Source organism: Saimiri boliviensis, chromosome 9, assembly GCF_048565385.1.
Source record: "Saimiri boliviensis isolate mSaiBol1 chromosome 9, mSaiBol1.pri, whole genome shotgun sequence".
Taxonomy (NCBI): Eukaryota; Metazoa; Chordata; class Mammalia; order Primates; family Cebidae; genus Saimiri; species Saimiri boliviensis.
In genome coordinates, this window is record NC_133457.1 from 84773285 (window position 1) to 84794114 (window position 20830).

General features: G+C 36.8%; 1 long non-coding RNA gene across 1 annotated transcript in view; it reads right to left on the reverse strand.

The window, feature by feature from the left end:
* Positions 1–20830, reverse strand: part of LOC141585678 (uncharacterized) — a 298927-nt gene that overhangs the window by 155835 nt on the left and 122262 nt on the right. The window contains exons 4-5 of the long non-coding RNA XR_012519299.1: positions 17505–17727; positions 13857–13962 (exon numbers count right to left, since the gene is read on the reverse strand). This is a non-coding gene — a long non-coding RNA (uncharacterized LOC141585678). The remainder of the gene's footprint in view (positions 1–13856; positions 13963–17504; positions 17728–20830) is intronic.

Consider the following 20830-nt stretch of genomic DNA (forward strand, 5'->3'; position numbering starts at 1 on the left):
GCTGCAGGTGTTCCACTGAGTGAGAAACTAAGAAAGACACAGGGCTGTAGCAGGCACAGATGTCGTCCTTGTGCCAAGTTAATATGTATCCTGAGTGTCTGACTACCTCAGCTTTCTTTTAAAATCAGGGTAAAGTGCTTGGATCTTTAGAATATCATGCTAAGTGAAATAAGATATGGAAACACAAGTACTGTATAATTCCACCTGTATGAGGCATCTAAAATAGTCAAATTCACAAAATCAAAGACTGGAATTAGTGTTACTTGGGGTGGGGGAGGATAAATGAGGAGTTATTATCAACAGGCATGAAGTTTCAGTTAAGTGAGATCAATTAGCTCTATGAATATGCTCTGCAATATACCTAGAGTCAACAATAATGAATTGCATAATTAAAATTTGTTAGAAGGACAGATCTCATGTTAAGTGCTCTTATGCCAGTAAAATGAAAATTTTAAAAGTTAAATTAAAACAAAAAAAGAAATAATCATTAAACAATTATCATATTATTGACCTTTTTTTTTTTTTTTTTTTTTGGAGACAGAGTTTTAGTCTTGCTGCCCAGGCTGGAGTACAGTGGTACCATCTCAGCTCACTGCAACCTGCACCTCCCAGGTTCAGGCAATTTTCTTGCCTCAACCTCCCATGTAGCTGGGATTACAGGCACCTACCACCATGCCCAGCTCATTTTTGTATTTTTAGTAAAGAGAGGGTTTCACCATGTTGGCCAGGCTGGTCTTCAACTCCTGACCTCAGTTGATCCACCCACTTCAGCCTTCCAAAGTGCTGGGATTACAGGAGTGAGCCACCACACCTAGGCATATCATTGAATATTTAAAAATAAATTTAAAAAGACATCAGTTCCATTCAGTCCCAAGAATACGCCAGTTGGGAAATATTCACCCCATGGCAGACACAACCAGGTACCTAACCAGTATATCTTCTTACCTTCTCCCTTACTTATGTAACCCTACATTTACAGGGCAATTGTGTCAGCCTTTGATGCATCATAATTTGTCACAAAATTTAGTAGCTTGAAACAACAGCCTTTCATAATTCTGTATGTCAGCTATACCAGCTTGGTTCAGTTGGGTAGTTCTTTTTGTCTCAGCTAGTCTCATTTATATGTCTATAATCACCTGTTTTCCAACTAGATAACTCTGGTTCTGGGGATTGCTAGCTACTGGCTGTGTGACAGAGGTAAAGGGCCATATGCCTCTCACCATCCAGTGGGATAGCCTGGATAGGGAGCAGTACAGTTCTGAGAGAGTGGCACAAAGCATTCAAACACCTACCTCTGGAGGCTGAGGCTGGGAAGTGACACTACCTCACTTCCGCTTCATTTGATTGGCCAAAGCAAGTTACAAGGTAAGCCCAGACTTAAGTTGGGAAGTAGACTCCACCCCACCTGTCAGTGGGAGAAGGTTCAAAGTCACATTCCAAGGGGACTGGGAAAAAGGAGCGAAATTATTGCTGGTGTTTGGTAAGCAATTTGCCATAGCACTATATTAATAATGTTTTTATTTTCTGTACTTTATGACGTTTTGACGTCTTAAAAGCCAGAGAGATTGCTTCTCCCAAGGCTAGCCAGTTCTCAAAGACAGCAGGGAACTTGGCCATGAGCGCATCTTTTATACATAAACCAACCACTTCTGAAACTTTAGCCCCAACCACTTATTTATCTAACTAATTTTCACACATCAAGCCAGTATTTTCCCTGCCTTAAATCATAGCACGATTAGGTACCAGCTGACTAAAGACCACTGCAATGTCCTGAAGCTCACTGGCATTATTTGAACTAGTGAAATCTAAACTGTTTATCTTGTCCTGCCTTGCCTCTCTCATGGAAACCCCCCAAAAAAGGATCTAGCCTAGGTTTTCCCTGGGTCCTGTCTTCGTCTCCTTACCACACTGGTGCTATCCCTTGTGGCCTTGCGTGTCATAGGGTGACCCCTCTCTCCAGGACCTGTGAGTCTAAACAACTTCTTCCTTGCAAGTTTCATTTTTGGTTCCTCCAGTGGCTACACTGACTTGACCATGCCATAACCAATATGTACAGTTTAGGACAAGCAGCAAGGTGTCTGGGTGAAAAGAAAAGAAATAAGCAAACATAAAAAACTGAAAATGAAAAAAGAATCTTACGTTTTACAGCCATCCTTACACTGAAGGGTGGTCAGGCAACAAACCTATGTTCATAGCTTGGGGCTTCTGAGAAAGCTACTTAGAAGAGGAAAGACTTAACTGGCTCACATATTTGGCCTTGAATTTTCCAGTTCTCTACGGCAGGAATGCAGAAGCAATGCCAGAGGAGAGGCCAGTGTCTTCAAACCTTGAGGCAACAGGACTGAGCCTGAAAGCCACATCCTAAGATGGCTGAACAGAAAGAAAAAAGGAGACAATTGCAGGCTATTTCCCTACTACTTTTTATAGGAGAAAAATATAACTCCTCACTAGTTTGACCCACGTTAGGTTGTTTCTGCCATTCAGTGGTGCTGAATTTACATCCTCACTGATACAAACACCTTGGCACATCATGGTATAGGAAACTCAATTAACATATTCACAATGGCGCAGCCATACAGGAGAAAGAAACCAGAAAATATGCTTCCAGGTAGGTCTCCTGGGTCACTATAGATGCCTGAGAGAAGGAAGAACATTGAATAGAGCAAGGATACAGGAACACAGGGACCAGAGAAACAATCTCACCCAGATCCGTCTTAGAGTGAGAATGACGGCGTCATGCCCTACAGCACAGCCCAGTATTGGATACATTGCTTTTCAAATATTATGTTTCTGAAGCAGTATGTGGTGCCATGGGGACAAAGATGAAAATGTACACAAATGGAAATAAAAACAAGAAAGCCTGCATATAAGATTTTCCCCAGGAATATAGAAATTGTTTTCATCTACTATCCTTGGGGGAAAACCAGTAACATTCAAGAACTTGAAAGCATTTGTGGGTTAAGGTTGTTGGAAACTCATTAAGTCACTCAACAGATAGAAATCTAGCTCCTGGATAATTGATGTATAGTAATTCTCTTTAAATTTAATTAATCCTTTCTTATTTCACAAAATACTAAAGGTACTGCCAAAGATGGTGACTTTGAAGAATATAACTACCTCCTTTCCTTTTCCCCTTTCTTCTCCTTTCCTTTGCTTCTTCCCGTTTTCTTTCATCCTCTTCTCTTACTTTTCTTTTCCCTCCATTCCCTTCTCTTTCTTTTAGGAAAAATAGGTGGGGAGAATTGCATTAACATTTTACTTTCTTTCTTTAGGTCTGTAATTCTCACAGCATGAAAGATGTAACACAATGTTATACAAGGAAACTTTCAATGGTAAATAGATATGGCATTAAATAATGCTGAAACACATGGTGAGAATTTTTTTTTTCCATTTCCATCTTCTCTTTCTTTGCCTTTAATTTTAAAAATAATTACAAAGGGGCTGCAAAATAATGTAAAAAACAGCTTCCTACCTCTTTTATTCCTACCTTCTCAATTTTCCCCTCCAAAGACAATAATTTTTTCTTCTTTCAGCTGTTTTTAATAGCAATTATTTTTGTACTTTAAAATAAAATGCTCACATACTTTTTGATTAATCAAATTTAAAGTTTTGTTTTGATGCTCTTTATAATTGATAAAAAATTTCTATGTGGATTTAAAGTATATCCACAGATTCTCTGATATTCATTGAGACAAGCTGAATCCTCCTCTTAAATGTGGGCTGAAATCTGTAACTTACTTCTAACAAATGGAAGAAAGCAGAGGTGACAGTGTTTGGCTTAGGGAACAGGCCATAAAAAGGCACTGTTTCTTCCATCGTGGTCTCTCTCTTGCTCTTCTCTTGTATTATTTGCACCAAGAGAGATTAGCAGTCATGTTTTGAGAAGATGCCCATGTAGTGAAAAACTGGGCATCTGTCCAGTGGCCACTGAATAGCCAAGGCTTCCTGCCAGTAGCCAGGTGAATGAGCTTAGAAATGGCTGACCTGGCCCCAGTCAAGTCCTCAGATGACCATAGTCTCTGCCAGCCTCAGGTCTGTGGCTTCATGAGAGACTCATACAGCTAAATTGCTTCCAAACTTTTGGACAAAAAAAAGTATGAATATAAATGTTTATTGCTTTAGGCTATAAATTTTGGGATGATTTGTTATATGGAAATACATAATAAAGTATTTTTAAAACATTTCTCTCATACTCCTAACATTTACAATTAATCAATAACATCTCTTTATATTTTACCTAAGTAAATGTTTCCCCACCGCTGAGCCAATTAATTAATTGTGATTGCATGTCCCTTCTTTCAGAACTTATTTGTTTTTCCTAGAAGTAATAATTGCCATTTTTACCAGACATAGTTATCTATGTATCTATCCTAATGATTTTTCAGAATACTTCATCAGATGTACAATACATAATAGTCCCCAGTTATCCACAGTTTCACTTTCTAGGGTTTCAGTGACCTGTGGTCTACTCAATTTGAAAATAATAAGTGGAAAATCCCAGAAATAAACAATTCATAAGTTTTAAATTGTACACTGTGCTGAGTAGTGTATGAAATCGCTCGCCCTCCTGCTCCACTCCACCTAGGACTTGAATGATCCCCTTGTCTAGAGGACCCATGCTGTATAGACCACTTGCTCATTAGTCACTTAGCAGATGGCACAGTATTTGTGTTTAAGTAAACCTAATTTCAGAACTTGTTATTGGTCTATTTAGGGATTCAATTTCTTCCTATCTCAGTCTTCAGAGAGAGAGTGTACACACCTAGGAATTTATTTCTTCTAGACTTTTTGGTTTATGTGCATAGAGGTGTTATCCAATGGCCATTTGTATTTCTGTGGGGTCAGTAGTGATACTCCCCTTATCACTAAATACCTAGGAATAGAGCTAACAAAGGAAGTGAAGGATCTCTTCAAGAACTGCAAAGCACTACTCAAGGAAATGAGAGAGGACACAAACAAATGGAAAAAACATTCCATGCTCATGGATAGGAAGAATCAGTATCATCAAAATGGACATACTGCCCAAAGCAATTTACAAATTCACTGCTATTCCCATTAAACTACCAATGACATTCTTCACAGAATCAGGAAAAACTATATTAAAATTCACACAGAAGCAAAAAAGAGATAGCTAACATAATCCTAAGCAAAAAGAACAAAGCTGGAGGCATCACACATCTGACTTCAAACTATACTACAAGTCTACAGTAACCAAAACAGCATGGTACTGGTACAAAAAACAGACACATAGACAAACCAAACAGAATAGAGAATTTGGAAATAGGTCTGCACACCTACAACTATCTGATCTTCATCAAACCTGACAAAAACAAGCAATGGAAAAAGGATTCCCTATTTAATAAATGACACTGGGACAAGTGGCTAGCCATATACAGAAAATTAAAACTGGGCCCCTTCCTTGTACCTTATACAAAAACTAATTCAAGATGGATTAAAGAGTTAAATGTAAAACTCAAAACCATAAAAACTCTAGAAGAAAATCTAGGCAATAATATTCAGGACATAGGCACAAGCAAAGATTTCATGCCAAAACACCAAAAGCAATTGCAACAAAAGAAAACATTAACAAATGAGATTTAATAAACTAAAGAGCTTCTGCACAACAACAACAAAACTATCAACAGAGTGAATAGGCAAGCTACAGAATGGGAGAAAAGTTTTGCAATCTATCCATCTGACAAAGATCTAATATCCAGAATCCACAAGGAATTTAAACAAATTTACAAGGAAAAAAAAAACATTAAAAAGGGGGCAAAGAAAATGAACAGACACTCTTCAAAAGAAGACATTCATGCAGCCAACAAACATAAGACAAAAGGTCAATATTACTGATCATGAGAGTAATGCAAATCAAAACCACAGTGAGACACCATCTCACACCAGTCTGAATAGCAATTACTAAAAGTCAAGAAACCACAGAGGCTGGTAAGATTGTGGAGAAAAACGAATGCTTTTACACTGTTGGTGGGACTGTCCATTAGTTCAGCCATTGTAGAAGACAGACAGTGTGGTGATTCCTCAAAGATCTAGAAGCAGAAATACCATTTCACCCAGCAATTCTATTACTGGGTATGTACTCAAAGGACTACAAATCATACTATTATAAAGATACATGCCCACATATGTTTATTGCAGCAGTATTTACAATAGCAAAGACTTGGAATCAACCCAAATGCCCATCAATTATAGACTAGATAAAGAAAATGTGGTACATATATACCATGGAACACTATGCAGCCACAAAAAGGAACAAGATTGTGTCCTTTGCAGGGACATGGATAAAGCTGGAAGCCATTATCCTAAGCAAACTAATGCAGAAACAGAAAACCAAATACTGCATGTTCTCACTAAGTGGGAGCTGAGCAATGAGACCACATGGACATATTGGGAGGAAGAACACACACTGGGGTATGTTGGGTGGCAGGGAGAGGGAGAGCATCAGAAAGAATAATGGATGCTGGACTTAATACTTAGGTGATGGGTTAATCTGTGCAGCAAACCACCATGACACACATGTACCCCTGTAACAAACCTGCATATCCTGCACATGTATCCAGAACTTAATGTAACCATTGATTTAAAAAAAAAAGAGAGAGAGAGAGAAGGAAGGTGATAGCAATGTTTTATGAGGGAGTTTCTAGGGGAAATGTTGGGAATCTATAGATCCACATGAGACCAAGTAGGTATTATATGACAGGGAATGACTGTGGGAACCCACAGGATTGTTTTTTCTCTTTTCCCTATGTAAGGAAAAGCAGCCTTCAAGCTTATTAGAGTATTTACTGCAGGAATAAATGTGTAATAGACAAGGCAGAATAATTGCATCAGAAAGGAAATCAGGAAAAACACTGGCTAATGTAAAGGAAATATTAACAGAATTTTTAACTGCCCTGAAATTAAAAGTTTTACATGAAAATAATGTTTAAAAATCATAAACTCACTTTTCAGTATATATACTCTATTTTAAATGGTCATAAAGGTCACTACTGCCACCTCCCGCAGTGAACACACCAATACTGAGTTCCAAAACTGATTCAGTAATGACAACACTACCAATCAGAGAAATCCAAGGATAAGACAGATTGAATTATATCAGATATATAAAGAAGACCTGACACCATTCCTACTGAAACTATTCTAAGGAATTGAAGTGAAGGGACTGCTTCCTAACTCATTCTGTGAGGCCAACATCCTTCTGGTATTGAAACCGTGCAGAGACGACAAAAAGAGAAAACTTCAGGCCAATGTCCTTGAGGAAAATAGATGCAAAAATACTCAAGAAAATACCATACCAGCAAACCCAATCTAACAGCACATCAAAAATATAATCCAACACAATCAAGTAGGTTTTATTCCTGGCATGCAAGGTTGGTTCAACATACACAAATCCATAGATGCAGAAAAGTCTGGTGATAATATTCACTATTACTTCATATTAAAAACCTTCATGTTAAAACATGCTAAAAACCCAGACTCCAGATGCCATGTTGTGAGGAACTGAAAGCCATTTAAAGAGGTCACATGTAAGTGCTCAAGTTGACAGTCCTGGCTGAGCTCAGCCTGCAAGTTATGTCAGGCTAAGCCTCAAGTAATCCCTGGCTAAACTTCAGAAATACCTAGAAAATGCCAGCCCCCAAGAAATTCAAGTTATCACAGCCATAGTCTTCTCAGCTGAGGCCTCAGACATCATGAAATATAGAAAAGCCATTCTTGTCTAAAATCCTAACCCAGAAAATTCATGCACATAAAAAAATGATAATTGTTGATGGCTCCTCTTTTGGGTGTTTTTTAAATAGAAATAGTTTCTAGAAAAAATATAATCATAACATTGGAGCAAAATAAAATTAAATATAATTCAATAAAATTAAAGTATAATTCAATAAAATTCAACTTTAAGTGTACTCATAAATATAACTAACAGTTAAAGCATAATATAATGCAAAATATAAATTTATTTTCACAATGGTGTCCTGAAAAGTAATTGAGTGAAGAAAAGTCATGAGAATGGATTCTATAGTTTCCTTAAATTCAAATAAGCTTTTCAAATTTACTTGGAAGTTTTAGATAGTACCTGTGAGTAGAATAATGTAACACAAATTTTAAAAAAGGAAAAAGCTTCTGGCTCATAACCACACATTTTATTTGCTTATTCTCATGATCCACCAGTTGTGAAATTTTGTAACTTTTCCCAGCATTTTTATTATTTCTTCCTTTAACATACTTGAGATCAGGTCCATCTTTTCTCTGCATTTCTGCTTCATTGCTTGAAAAGCTTCTCTCCTATTCAAGCCCTTTGTTTTTTAATATAGCCTTCTTCTGCCCCTAGAGGTTTTTAGTTTAACCACAGTAAGCACAGAAACACAGCTTGCATCATATTAGTCTCCTCTTCAAAATAAAAACAACAACAAAAACCACTTTAATGTTGTCTTTTGAGATAAAATGAAGTCTAAAATCTTAGCAAGGCAATCAAGATTCAAAGACTACCTCTAAAACACTTACTCAGTTTTAGCCCCCAATAAAATGCCCACTTTTCTAAATATTCACCATGTTAATAATGTCAGTATTAATTGGAGGCATCCTCCATTTATCATAGCCAAAAGTGTTCATAATAATGAACACTTACTATATAATTCACTCAAGATTATGAAGACTCTATATAAATCAATGAAATAAAACATACTCTTAGAGGAAAAATCACTTAACCACAAAGAAATAAAATAAGGTTAAAAAAAAAACAGAGAGAGAGAGAGGGGGGAGTTACACAACACCTTGAAAACAAGTAATAAAAAGGCAGTAGTAATGTCTTCCTTAATAATAACAATACATATAAATGGACTAACATCCCCAATTAAAAGACATAATGGTTGACTGAATGGATTTAAAAAAAAAAAAAAGAACTAAATACTGTTTACAAGAAACTTACCTTGCCTATAAGACATAAATAGATTGAAAGTGAAGGGATTCAGAGATATTTCATGCAACCAGAAACCAAAAAATGAACAGGTCTATACTTACATCAGATAAAATAGATTTAAGTCAAAAACTGTAAAAAGAGACAAAGTCATTATATATTATAAGAAGAAAGTGGTCAATTTAGCAAGAGATATAACAATAGTAAATTTATATGGAGCACCCAAACATATAAAGCAAATATTAATAAATCTAAAGCAGAAAGTAGATTGCCACACAATAATAGTATGAGACTTCAACACCTCATTTTTGGCAATGGACAGATTATCCAGGCAGAAAATCAACACAGAAACAATAGTTAAACCATATTCTAGACCAGATCGCCCTAACAGACATTTACAGAATATTTTATCCAACCACTACTGAAAAAAAAGTATTTTTATCAGCACATGGAACATTCTCCAGGATAGACTAATATGTTAGGGCATAAAATAAACTACAACAAATTCAAAAAAGTCAAAATCATATCAAGTATCTTTTCTGACCACAAAGAAATAAAACTAGAAATCAATAACAAGAAGAGCTTTGGAAACTGTACTAATACATGGAAATTAAAAAATGGAACAGAGTGACCATAGATAGAGAATATGGATGAAACACACCCATGAGAATGAAAGTTAGAAGAAAGTATTCAGTTCCATCAAAAGGCAAAGTCTCTAGGGTCATGAATAGGGTAGCAAATGGCACTTGTACACGAGTTTAGAATGCACTCAAGGCACTCTGTTGCCCCCAGGAAACTTAGATGTACCTGTTTGTACACAAATACCCAGAGTTTTGAGTGAACTGGAAAGCAGGTCCATGGCAAAACCTATCAATCATTGCATAGGTCGTCATTAGACAGGTTAATCAATAGTGAAATTCTTAAATAAATGACTCAGCAAATAACTTAGATTTGATTCCTCTATGTATATTCAATGTTTCAGAAATAATTTAATAATTTGATCTGTATGAGGCTCCACTGCTTCATCTGTGATGTGAAATAATCATACCCCAACAATGCTCTGAAGACTAAATAGACATGCTTGATCTAGTGCAGATTTCAAGAGGTTGTTGTCATTATTATTAAGCACTTACTGATACTTTGGGTAAGAAACTAGTTATTTCTTACTTGGATTTGAGAAGATTACAATATAGGAAAAGAAAAATGAATAAGCAAAAATTCAAGTTACCCTAAATACATAACAGTAATTTGAACTCAATCGAGTCACTGATTTTACTTTTTGAATTAATCTTAACACTAAAAATTATGAGTAATTTGATTTTAATTCTCTCCCCTTACAATCTACTCACCACCCTTCCCATAAACTATTTTTTTTATTAATTCATCTGATGAATTTCTCATGTAAAACAAGATAATGTTTCTCTCATTTCTTCTTGAAGTATCATCTTGAGAAATTACTCTGTGCAAAATTTAGAGCAAAAAACAGTCACAAGAATACTAAAGCAATACAGATTATACACCTTGCCTGTTTCATTGCCAAGCTGAAGAAACAAAGATGAAATATTAGCATGTGTTTTTAACATGAACATGTTGGGGAAAGAACTTTAAAAAGCTCACTCTTGTTTTTACTTATATTTCATATTTTTAAAATCCTCATAACTTCTCTTGATGTTTTTTCTAAATAATAGCTTGGACAACCCAGATATGAAATATATAATAAACCAAACTTAGAACAGTGTAACTATTCCTTGACCAAGGATAGAACACCAAATACTTTCTCTTTAGTACTCAGGAACGGGAAGTTCATGCTGAGTTAGCAGATTTGAGTTTAATATATCTAGCTTTCTATACTTGACTAAAAATGAGACTTATTGGCAGCCTCTTAAATATCTAAATCCCTCAAATTCAATTTTATTTGGTCAAGGACATTAAGGTTTTGGTAATTTATTCACATGAGGTCAAGTAAGTCATCTGATATGATTTTTAAAACATAACAGTTTTATTGGGATATAATTCACGTACTATATAATTCACTCAATTTTAGTTTACAACTTAGTTGATTTAAGTAGATTCATAGATTTCTGCAACCATCACCACAATCTCATTTTAGAACATTTTCATCACCCCCAAAAGAAATCCCATGCCCCTCATTCCCACTCCTATAGCACCTGGCAACTACTGTTTTTTAATCACTATGGATTTGCCTATTCTTGGCATTTCATACAATTAAAATTACGAAGTATATGGCCTTTTGTGAGTGGCTTCTTAGTATGTTTTCTTGGTTTTCCTAAATTATATCAGGTTTTAGTACTTCATTTTTTATAGTCAAATAATATTACATTGTAAGGATATGCTACATTCTGTCTCTTCATTTGTTGATGGACATTTGGGTTGTTTCTACTTTTTAAAATGTTATAGATAATGCTACTGTGAACATGATATATAAGCTTTTGTGTAGACATATACTTTCATTTTGTAGGGGGTATATACTTAGGAGGGGAATTGCTGGGTCACCGGTAACTTTTTGTTTAACCATTTGAGGAACTGCCAGATTGTTTTTCAAAGCTGCTACACTATTTTGCATTCCTGGCAACAATGTATAAGGATTCTCATTTCTCCACATTCTCACAAACACTTGTCATTATCTGTCTTTTTGAATTTAGCCATCTTAGTGGGTAGGAAGTGTTATATTATTACGATGTTGATTTGCATTTCGTTGCCGGCTAATGATGTAGAGCATCTTTTCATGTGCTTATTAATCATTTGCATCTTAATTGAAGTAATGTCTATTAACAGTCTTTGCTCATTTTTCAACTGAGCTGTCCTTTTGTTGTGTTGTAAGAATTGTTTGTATATTCTGAATACCACAACCTTATCAGCTATATGATTTGCACATATTTTCTCCTATTCTGAAGATTGTCTTATGATAGTATCCTTTGAAACACAAAAGCGTTTAATTTTGATGAAGTCTAATATATCTCTCTTTTCTTTTGGCACTTGTGTTTGGTATTTGTCAAACTTTGCCTAGCCAATGTCGTGAAGCTTCACTCCTATATTTTTTTTCCTCAAAGTTTTGCCGTTTTAGCTGTTACATTCACATCTATAATTCATTTTGAATTAAGCCTTTGTCTATGGTGTGAGAGTGAAGTCCAAACTCATTTTTTGCATTGTGGAAATCCACTTGTTCAAGCACTATTTATTGAAAAGACTATTCTCTCCCCCACTGAGTTGTTTTGGCACCTTGCTGTAATTTTTGACCCTTGAACTGTCAGAATTTTAAAGCACCTAATCTAGATGTTTGACTGCAGTAAATCTAGACTGTTAAGATTTTCCTCTAAAGATCACTATAGCCTGATAATTCTTTTAAAAAAAAGAATCTGTAATGCCTCAATCCTAAACTTTAAAGGATCTTTTAGATTAATTCCCAATGGTACCTAATTTTTACTTACTCTGAAGATGTAAATGTTCTTGGAAATAACGATTGTCTAATTTGAATATTGCTCAGCAAATCTTTGTCTCTGTTAGTTAAATAACTGAATGTTCTACCTAATGCTCCCTTGTAGATTTTACAGATGACAAACCCTAATATTTAATCCTAGTTCAATTATGTGGGAGTCCTTTTCAGTTCTGGCAGAATCTTAAAGCTGGTTTGATGTACAAAGGATAGCAAAGCATAACCTGGGCAGATTTAGAAGAATCTAAATAAGGCACAAGTATTTTTAGCATGAACATACCACAAAACGTGCACCAGTGAAGAAAGTCACATAAATGTTGTATCCGGACAAACTCGCTTTCTATTCTAAGATAGATTTATTTGTGACAGTGTCCTTTGAAACACAAAAGTATTTAATTTTAATGAAGTCTAATGTATCTCTCTTTTGACACTTGTGCTTGGTATTATGTTGAAATTTGCCTAGCCAATCTCATGAAGGTTCAGTAGATACATGACTTTTTTTTTTTCAGTCATCTCTCAAGAATTTCTTTTAGTATGATCTTGTTACTATCTACAATCTTGCCATGAGATGTTAATAGTCAAAATGCCCCTATTTTAAAAGAAATGTATCAATTAGTTCTACTCCAAAGAACCACTGTAAAACATAAAACTATGACTGCCTGTCTGCTTATCCTACAACTTTGTGGGACAGCTGGTCAGTTTATCTTATCTGAGATTGCATAAGTGATCTTGGAGAGGATCACTCAGGAGTCTGTGGTGAACTCCCAGGTCAGCTGACAGCTGGATAATCTTGCATGGCCTCACTCATTTCCTGGAGTTTGGCCAGCTCTAGGGGGCCATGTGGTTCTCATCCTTCAGACACCCTGCCCACATTTCCTCACATAGAAGTCTCAAGTTCAAGAGCAGCAAGAGAGAGAAAGACCAATGTGTAAGTAATTTCCAAGCCTCATGCATCAAATTTGTTACCATTCCATTTTCCAAAGCAAGTCACAAGGCCAGGCAGATTTTAGGGGATAGGGAAAACTCCATCTCTATATGGTTTGAGTTGAAAAATGTGACTAATTTGGCAACTTACCACATAAAGCAAAATGAGGGACATTTTCCAGTGGTAGTAAAATTAGGTCTTTAGCATAGAATTTCTAAACATAAGCATGGTATATGGGTTGTTTAAATATTACTGCTTCTAGGTAACTTAAAAATTATTTTATCTTAATTGAGCACTTGTATTAGTTATTACTTTAACAGATGTAATATAATCACATAGAAATAAAACATCAGAAAACAAAGAGGTACCAAATGAGAAGACTTTTCACAGGTCTGGGCATGATGGCTCACGCCAGTAATCCTAACACTTTGGAAGGTGTCTGAGGATCACTTGAGCACAGAAGTTTGAGACTAGTCTGGGCAACATAATAAGACTCTGTCTCTGTAAAAAATGTTTAACAAGTAGTCAAATGTAGTGGTACATACCTTTAGTCCCATCTACCTAGGTGAGGTTGGAGGATCCCAGGAGGTCAAGGCTGCAGTAAATCATGATCATGCCACTGCATTCCATTCTGGGCAACAGAGACCTGGTCTAAAAAAAGAAAAAAAAAAAGGACTTTTTCCCATATCTTTCTCATTCTCTCACCCCTCCATACCCTTCCCTAATAGACAAGAATTTTTGACTGGTTTTTTGTTTAGTCTTTTAGAGGTAACACTAAGTAAAATCCTGCCTTTTTGTCTGGATTTATCAATGCTGAGCAGTATCTGGTAAGGCTCAATACACAAGAACTATTTAGCATATTTTCTCTATACCTCTCCTACCTTGTTCCTCTTATTTTTTAAATTACATTTGTAAAGAATTTACATCATGTACTGAGATCTCTATTTTAAACCATCAGCTTTAAGCCGCGGCTCTTGATGCCTCGTCACATGAGATGAGGTATTTAATACTGTGAAATCCTTAACTTGGCTTATCAGTCTCTACCTCTACCACTTTGTCAGAATTTTCCAAGCATTGTATGGCTTTTAAAATGTTACATTATATAGCATTTATAGTCTGACCTCTATTTTTTTTTTTTTTTTTTTTTTTTGAGACGGAGTTTTGCTCTTGTTACCCAGGCTGGAGTGCAATGGCGCGATCTCGGCTCACCGCAACCTCCGCCTCCTGGGTTCAGGCAATTCTCCTGCCTCAGTCTCCTGAGTAGTTGGGATTACAGGCATGCGCCACCACGCCTAGCTAATTTTTTGTATTTTTAGTAGAGATGGGGGTTCACCATGTTGACCAGGATAGTCTCGATCTCTTGACCTTGTGATCCACCCGTCTCGGCCTCCCAAAGTGCTGGGATTACAGGCTTGAGCCACCGCGCCCAGCCTGACCTCTATTTCAATAAAGTTTTGCCTCCAAAGTTTGGTTCTGAAAATTATGAGCTGATAAACAATATTAAAACTATAATGATTATTCAGTAATCAATGCTGTGCTTGAACTCACAAACAAGTAATATGTCCCTTATGCTAAATCATTTTCAGGAGAGAATATTTCTAACAGTCAGTGTCAAATGTATTCCTTTACATTCCATCACATGTTCAAGGTAAGGTACATTTTGTTCTTCTTCAAATGTGTAATACGATTTTTTATACAACTTTATAAATTTTCCCAGAGAATTTCATTGTATTTGCTTATTTGTTTCTTGTTAGAAAAAAATTGTCTTTTATCACATTCCAAAAAAGCATCCACTTTTTTTTTTTTAATCATACTACTTGTTGGATGATATAAAATGCTTCGAGGCCATAAATACAATACAGATGTCTTCTTATTTCTTTTTCCTGTTCTTCTGGGTTAATTCTATTGTCTCCTAAGGCCTTTCTATTTCTCCTGGATTCTTTTAGAAATATATAAAAGACGAACATAATGAATTCATCACAAAAATAAACATATCTTTTATTTCTCAGACAGAATTCTAGGAAATTCTAGGGTTTTCTTCCCCATCAGAATTTTGAAGCTTTTTTTTAAGATATAAGGTTGCTAAAGTGAGAATGTTAATGTCAATCTAATTATTTATCTCCAATATGCAATGCAGTTGTGTTTTTTAAAATGATTTAATTATAAAATGCATACAAAAAGTGGACAAATCATAGCTGAGATATTCAAAATAATCCGATCAGTATAATCACAGCATTAGTCAAGAACTAAAACAGTGTCTGTGCCTCAGAAGTTTCCCCTTGTGCCCTCTTCTCAGTTACTGACCCCTCCTGACCCCTCCTTCCCAGAAAGCATCATTGACCTGACTGACTATCATAGAATAATTTTTTAAAATTTATACAAAATAGAAACAAGATAACATATATTCTTTTGTGACTCACTGCTCTCATTAAATATTATGTTGATATTATCCACACTGTTGCTTATAATCTATTCATATCGATTTCTGAATATTATTTCTTATATCAATATACAGGAAATTATCTTTTCCAGTGTTGATACTCATTGGGATTTATTTCAGTCTTTGCCTATGATAAAGAAAGTTGTTAAGAACACTTTTGTTTGGTGCACATATACTCACATTTTTAATGTGCTCTATTTTACTCCACCTAGGGTAAGAAACTGTGTTTATAATACATATTAGAAGATATTTGCAAGCTATTTTCCAAAGCAGTTGTACCAGAATCTCCTATCAGCAATGCATGGGAGTTCTATTTTCCCCAAATCTTCACCAATATTTGATATTGTCAGTGTATGTAATTGTAGCCATTCCTACTGGAAAGTATATGCTGGTTAGCAGCCCTTAAATGGTTATATTTTGGGCAATTATTTTTGAGTCCTCTCTGGCTTTATCCTGGAAATGAGTCCTGCTGCTGCATTCACGATGAAGGAAGGCTGGAGAAGACATTCTATAAGCCATTTAGCAAACAGTTCAGTCAACCCCTACTTCCTATTCAGATTCAGTTACGTTCTCCATATCAGCCAATTACACAGGCCGTAGAATGAGGAACTCAAAACTCACCTGCCAGCTTCTGAGCTCATTCAAATCACCTGTTGGCATGATTACAACTAACTTCTTTGCGTCTTCCAGAAATCTGTCAGGATCTTTGTTCTGCTGATAATCCTGTCTCCTATTACAATGTCGTCCTATCATTTCAATCTCTTACTTTTTGTTTTGCTTTAACATTTGAATATTGCTTATTGCTTATTAATGTTATACTAATAACATGCAACTGGGAACTTTTAAAGTGATTGTATAGTATGTTCAATGTTATTTTGACAACACTTGAGAGAGACAAACATGTAAACACATGCATAGGTAAGAAGGAAAGCAAAAACAGCAGAGAAACTGTCCCTCTCCCTAGGCAATTGCTTAGGTAGTTTTCTGATTGTAATGAAGAATAATCAGAAGTATGCTGGAAGAGGATTTAAAATTTGCCTATGCTATAAATCTTAGCATAAATTAGAAATTAACAAATAATTCAAAGTTCCATGTCTGCTAAAAATATCATTTATCTTCATTTAACTCATACATATCAAGCAGATTACTCCTATTTAGTGTGAGGTATATTTAGGAATGTCCTAATTTATTGACACTGTTATTCTATTAACAAGACAACTTTTTGCTTATACTATTTTAAAGGCATATACATATTATTAGTGATGAAAATAAGATACATATACATCTTCAACTTCTCTTTTTCTGCCTCCTACCCCATTGCCAATCTCATTTCCCTTCAGCCAATCTACATGGAACTTGAAAAGTTAAAAATAAAACTAGAGGGGAACCCAGGCCCCAGGACTGATAGTAAGTGATTCAGGTGGCAACACCTACCCACATAGGAAACCAGTCTGTTAATTTATTTTAGGGCATAAGGAATTCCCATGTTATACCACTTTTCAATTTTCAACCCATATTTCCTCAATCTGAAAATATGGGAATTTAATTTAAGATGTCATGGTTATTCTCCATTTGCATACCAATTTCCCTTCTCCCATTTTGTACCCCAGGAGGTTTGTACCCCAGGAGGCTTTTCTCTCTGGACAGCCTCTCCCAATTTCCACCTAACCCAGGCCTCTAGGAAGAACTTGCAGAGATCAATAGATGGGAGATGAGAAAGTCAGTTTCTCCCTGCCCGTCCTCGCTTCCCTACCTGGACTCCGACAGCAGCTCTGTCGCTCCGCCATACTTCTGACTCTTCAGAGACTCCAGAGATGCCAAATCTTCCCTCAGGTGACGGCTATCTTCCCCTTCTGGTGGTCTGTTTTTTTATCCCTTGATTTTTTCCTGAGCCTCAACTTCATTATCAGCAATCAGCCTTTTCACCAATTATCTTCAGGTGGACTGTTTGGGTGAGTGCTGTTTCTGGTTGGAACCTGTCAGATATACCAGATTTCAGAAATGGTGTAATTTCAATTCCACAGGTAGGGCTTCTCAGATGGCATTTCTCCTGTGTTTCACATCATGCCCTAAGTAAATCTCTGTTAGAATTTCTATTGATGTTCCCTAATTGGTGATTTGGGTTTTGATGACTAGAAGAAGCATTTCTTTAAAAATTAATTTTGTTGAAAGATCACTTAATAGTTTGCCATTTGAAATACTTGATATGTTTAGTCCAGTGGTTCTCAATCTCAGCTGAAAAGTTGTTTAATACCAGTTGTGGTCAGCAGAATGATAAAATAGTTTCCAAAATGTCGGTATATCCATCCCCAGTTTACACGCCCTGCATAATCCCCAGGTGTAGCGGTGGAAGGTGCCCAGGTTCTTGGCATTTTGAATAAAGAATTGGAAAAAACGCACAAAGCAAAATGAAGGAACAAAAGCAGAGATTTATTGAAAATGAAAGCACACTCCACAGGATGGGAGCGGGCCCAAGCAAGTAGCTCAAGGAAGGACCTTGGTCACAGAGTTGTCTGGGGTTTCAATACACTCTAGAGGTTTCCCATTGGTTGCTTAGTGTATGCCCTATGTAAATGAAGAGGCTATTTTCTGTTATAGCTGAAGTTTTTGTTTGATTTAGTTCTAGGAAGTCCTTAGGTTCCCTGCCTCCAGGGCCTATTCTCTTGCCTCACCAGGAATGCGCATTTGATGGATTTCACTTTTGTCATCAGGTTATGATGGCGCAGTTGACTTTAAGCAAGCGAGATTATCTGGATAGGCCAGACTTAATCATCCAAGCCTTGTGAAAAAACAAAGAGAGGTTTGTCTTGCTGGTTACAGAAGAAAAGTCAGAGAGATTGGAAGCAGGAAGCAGATTCTACAGCAAGGAGGTTCTCTGTTGCTCAGATAGAAGGGGCCAAGTGACAAGGACCTAGCATGGCCTCCTGAAACTGACCGTGTTCCTTGTTCTACAGCTAGGAAGAAAGCTGGGACCTCAGTCCAGCAACCACAAGGAAATGAGTTCTGCCAGCAACTAGTGAGCTTGATAATTCAGGGAAAAAAAGGTAGGGAAATAACTGAACTCAGATTTAACCATTATTCTTGGAATTAAGATACCAGGATTGCAAGTGTGAGGTGTCACAGTAAACAAGTCTATTAAAGAGTTTGGAGAAGACAAATATTAAACAGATACTATCACAAAGAAATGTAAAATTACTACTATGATAAAACCTTCCAAAGGGAAGGTACACAGAGAATAGGTGAATTTGACTTGGGGTTGGTCCAGGGGAGTGTCAGCAAAGGTATTTCAGGAAATATTATTAAGCAAAGAAATCAAAGAGGAGCAGGGTGAAGTGAAATGGGAGGAGAGCGAGAAACTAAGTGTCAGTGGTTGCAAACTGAAATTCCACAGGAACTTTAAAAAGTACTGATGGCAGGTTCCCACCCCATATATCCTGATTTAATGTGTCTGTGGTGTGGTCTGGGCATTTCCAGATCATCACGATGTACACTCAAGCAGAAAAAAACAGCACATGCAATGTTCTGTGCCAGGAGGAGACTTGACAGGTTCTTGGAACTGGAAGAAGGCCAAGGTAAAGAAAACCATGGCCCCCCAAATTTTCAGTAGCTACGGAAATATCACAGACACATTGTGTCAGACTTGCCCTCTGTGAGTCACTACTCAGTATTTTAAAACATTTTACCTTGCATTGAAAATTCATCACTAGGAATGTTATTGGCGAAGTTAAAAAGATTTCACCAAAATTTCAAGTATCATCCTAGGTTAAAAGATAGAGATGTTTCTAAGTCATTTATACAACCCTCCACGTCCATCCTGCTCTGATTTTTGGCCCAGGAAAAAAACATCTTTCTAAATTTCAATATAATGATAGGAGATGGGCAAGAAAGCTCTCCTAAAAGAGAGGAAGAGGACACCATTCAGCAGCGCATGCATTTTCTTTCTGGTCTGCCCAACCATGCAGCCAGTGTTACATTGCAGACAACAGATAAAGCATTCACTAATACTGACAGGAGAGTAAATTATCCTCTGAATGGTATTGTGCTGCTAGCTGAATAATTTGCATACGGCATAAAAAATGAAGTCAACTGATTTTGAGATAAACCTCCAAAATCTCTTTTGGCATGAAAACAGCCGATTGCCCACAAGTTACCAAATCAGATAGGCTTGTGCAACTGACCTCTGGAACTTTCCTTTCTTCCTCAGCTTCAGCTGAATTAGCCCCATTACTTTCTTAAACCGCTAGCATATTCCTGCCTCATGGTCTTTGCATTCTTTATTGATTCTCACTGAGATCCCTTTATCCCGGTATCACCACCCTCAACACCTTTTATTTTCTTTCTTCCCCCAGAGAATCATTTAATCAGGGAACATCTTTGGCCACTCAGCTGATAGCACTGCCATGACTCTTTATACACTCACCTTGCTTCAATTTTATTGACAACTGTAAGGCTGGACGCCTCATCAGGAGCCCAGACAGCCGCCCAGCTCTGCACTCAGCACCCAGCTCTGCACTCAGCACCCAGTTGTGCACCCAGCCCTCCAGTCGGGAATTCAGGCTGATGCAACCCTAATCAAATCTTGCACCAAAAAACCTGCCCAACAACCCAACAACCAATAGCAGCCCAATCCCGCTCCCCAAGAGCCAATCAGAGCGCCCTGCTGTTGCTCGTTACTCACAGGCACAAAAACCTCATGCCCCGGAAATCAGCTCGACTTCTCTGGCCTCTTTTCCCCTGACCATAGAACCTCGCCCGGGAGCTGAATAAACTGGCATTTAATTTTCTTATACTGGCCTCAGTTTCTTCATTTTAAACTCATCAATAACCCTTACAACAACATTGATCACCCTATGGCATATTATAAAATTGTGCATTTGTATTTTGTCTGTCTCCCCAAACCTGGTCCAGCTTATAAACCCATGCCATCAGCAGCCATGTTTGATTTGGTTGCTAATTTGTCTTGACCACTAAGAATGGCGGCTGGCACATACTTTATGCTCAAGATATACTTGTTAAACAAATACATTGTAGGGAAGTTTAACTCTTTTCCCTGAAGCTTTGATAATTTGAGTCTATTAA